This window comes from Nyctibius grandis, chromosome 1, assembly GCF_013368605.1.
Source record: "Nyctibius grandis isolate bNycGra1 chromosome 1, bNycGra1.pri, whole genome shotgun sequence".
NCBI classification, from domain to species: Eukaryota; Metazoa; Chordata; class Aves; order Nyctibiiformes; family Nyctibiidae; genus Nyctibius; species Nyctibius grandis.
Window position 1 is genome coordinate 103,879,305 of NC_090658.1, and position 3,899 is coordinate 103,883,203.

The following is a 3,899-nucleotide window of genomic DNA, read 5'->3' on the forward strand; positions in this document are numbered from 1 at the left end:
ATTATTAAAATAACAGAAACCTGACTACCACTTGGAAAATGAAAGTCATTGTTGCTGCCTAAACTTTCATATTTTGCACTTATAACTTAAATTTGCTAACAGAACGTTGATAGCGGCCGTTCTAGTTGCAGCTTGCATTTGCACTTAATTACTTTTGATTCTTGAGAACAGATGAGATGCAATAGTAACAAGTTACTAGAACAGCAAGGTGGGATTATTTTTCCAAACTCTGATACCCTATGAAAATGACACTCATTTGAATATGAACTTTTCAGCAGTAACTCATGTAAATGTTTACTCTTGCAATGACCCATCCAAACATCCTCCTCATATTTAAACAATACAGTTAAGGAAAAAAAATAGTACAGGAATTGCCATGCACTCACGTCAGCATTTCCAATATGCTAACAAAACTCAGAATTCCAAAATTTGTGTATTTCAGCTAATTCCTGGGAAGCACAGACTTCGCGGTTTGGGTCAGCTTAGGAAAGTTCTTATGCAGAGTTTGTTTCATAGAGAAGAGAAAAGATGTAGCCTGCTGGACTTCTTGGCTGGTTAGCCGCCTGCAAGGCACGTTCACTGTCTAACTCGGTAAAAGAGCAGGCAATTTTTTTTTAAACACAGAGAGTAGATTGCTGAAGGTAGGAGCAGACACACCCAGGAGAGCCAGGGGTACTCATGGTCTGCTCTTCAGGAGCTGAGATCTCCAACTCCAAACGAAGTCTGGGTATCACATAGGATGTGGGAGCTGTTTCTGAGTAGACAGTCTTTCTAAACTCAGTAACACTCTCTAGCAACTAATTGCACATATTCATTATGTGCCTTTAATTATTTTATTTTATAGAATTTAAACATATTTCAACATCCTTGTTTCTCTCCTGGCTCCTTAAAGTGAGTGAAACGTTGCCTTTTTAACCATTGTTTTCCCTCGTGTCAACATTGCGTACTGCCACTTACTCTTGATCTAGAAAATTTAGATGTGTTGTCGTTTGGGTTATTTTGACTCCTATCTATATGCCATAATAAGAGAGGACATGAACTTGACATGCATTAAAAACCCTGATTTATTCAACAGCATACTTTTTCAGGAACTTTTTTTATTCCTTTCTTCACATATCTCAATATTCTTCCCTCCTTAGAAAGCGAGTGTTTATTAGGGACTGAGCAGTTCATAATAAACAATGACCAAAATATTTTCCTTGGTAATCTTCAAATTCAATCTAAAATGCAGTAATAGAAACAAGCAGTTCAAATTATTAGTTTTAATATTGCTTACCTTTTCAGTACTAAATCTCCAGTTACTAAATGCTGTACAGGCATATAGCTGTGAGGGTTTTCTGCAGTAGCCGTCAGCCTTCTCCAGTTCTGAGTAATGCAAATAATGTGTCCTCTGTCACTCACATCAGAAGAATTTTACATTTCGTGACACCACACATTTACACATCACCAATTAATTTTGATTTTAGTGCAAATTTTGGGAGAAGCAGCACTAGACTGTTCCACCCTCCTCTCCCTTTCTGGTACTTCTGAAGTTTCTAATCTGTGATTATCTAGTTTTCAATTTTGTGTTCTCCTCTTGTCAGGGTCGCTTTGGAAAACCAGTTGTATTTTCTTCCTTTTTGGTCATACTGCAAGGAGTATGGCTTTTCTGTTAACTGTGTAGTTGTGTAAAAGCTATTTATCTTCTTTTATCCAGTGGGATAACATCAGTCCTACACTTCAGGAGAGAGGAAGGAACTGGCTCTTTGCAGCTTGCTCCCTCTTCACCCTTTGGTAAAACATTAAAATGTCTCCTTCCTTATGTTGTTCTTTTTGCCCAGAACACCCATCTCTCTCCCTGGCCCCTGCCTGGCAGTAAGCCCTTCACCCTGCCATGAAAATCCTCCTTCGCTCTCTGTGGTGAGCTGCCAGCCCCACTGTCTTTCCTTTGACAGCTTCCCAAGTCAGGCGAATAGAAAAGCACATAGCACAGCGTGATCTGCAGCGCTGCACCAGGGACAGGGAGAGCAGCCGCTCGCGTTTGGCTCCGTGTACCTGCCCGGGTGCTTCTACACCTCCCGAACCGCAGAACAGCTGCAGCTGTGCAGTATCAGCTGTGACAACTTTAAGGTTAGAGAGCCCTTGTAAGGTGGGCCAACCCCTTCCCCAGCTAAAACTTATGAGCTTTACAGAAGCTGGCTTCAGAATAGTTATGAAAGAGAAAAAAAAGCAAGTGAGAGAAAAAAACGCCAACCTTACATGTTAGAGTGTACAGCAGAGGCTGATGGAAGAAAATGCCCAGAAGACAGTAAGGGCAATAAAATAGAACTAAGAGATAGTAATGTTTCATTTTATTTGATAGAAAGTTGCTTCAAAAATATGATTAACTATATACATTCTTATATGCTGTACATAAATTACATATACAAAATGTACATAATAGCAAACAGCTTTCTGTTACATTTTATGGATGGTAGTTAATAACATGAGAGAGAACTTACATAGTCTGTCATACCTGCTTTCATCCTGATCCTATCTACAAGGAATCGATAGACATGAGAGATGAAAAAGGCTAGCGGATCACTTAATTCATACCCCAGCCCACACAAAAGTCTTCTCCACAGTGCATTTTATTAGTGTGTTGTTCTAGTACAGTAAGGTTTGCAGCACTTCCCTTTAGAGGTATTATTTGGCTGCTAATCTTCAGATTTTTTTCCCGGCATTCACCCTAATACTATTTCTAATTTATTTGTATATCTCAGATCTCCTGAGTTATAGAAATCCTCCTCAAATCAAGCTAGATTTCGTCAGCTTTATGTTGTTTTTTTTTCATCTTGATTCCTTAGTTGCTTGTTCGCCACGTATGAAATAGATTTAACTATTAGTACTCTCTGTTCTGGAAGAAGTACACTCAAGCACAAAAACTATAATCCGAGGGTTCTCTCCTTCCCATGCTACCAGCACACTGTAAACCTGGAATCAGTCAGCAAGGAAAAAAATGTACCTTCCCTCCTCCTCAGGCAATTACAGGGTGTGTGACTGCCAGCAGCTCCCTGGGACAAGTGGTGTCAGATCTCAAGAGGAACTGTCCACTTACTGGGATTTTTCTGGTCCCAGTCCCATGAGGAATGCTCTACCTGTCCACTCTCTCTCTAAGCAAGGGGTAGCATACCAAAATCGAAACACAGGGAGTACAGGCTGGCAACTCTGCCCTTTACTAGTCGCTTCCAAGAGATTGTCCTCCATTTCCCATCTGGAGGGATCAGGCACCCTTACCCTATGGACCTGATGTTCAAGGAAGAACGGAGAGTGAGAGCTGCCAAACCAGCAGACCACCAGCTGGAGAAGGCCTGTGAGAGAAGCCATGGCCTCCACAACCAAACAGGCTATCCTGGAGGACTCTTCCCTGAGCTAGGAGGGAACATGGCTTCTTTCATTGTCTCTCCAACTTTCAGAGGCTAAAAATGAGCTGCTTCTTTCCTGCAGACATCTTAAGAGCTGCAGTTTCATTGCCCTAAGAATGTTTTCTTCTTTCCAAGTTAACAGGACCCTTAAATGTCTGTTTTATTTCTTCTTCTCTGCTCATGTGGCCCTGTGCTTTCTAACCCTGTGCTGGCCATACTCTTCATTTCACTAGGAAATTTTTCTATTCTCTTTTCATACCTCTATATCTTTTTTGTATTAATATGCAGTAGCTTTCTCTGATCGGTAAAGCGGTTTCCATCAGCTGTCAAGGTGAAAGCAAGGGGATTAAGGTTCCTCTTACACATTCTTTTGGTATTACTTTAAATAATGGGTTTTTTCTAACTAAGGGGAACTCTTCTTATATTCTTCAGAACAAGTTTATGTTTTTTGAATTACCGCATAACATGCATATATTTAATAATATCTTAAAGCCGAAGATATTAATATGCCTTCAT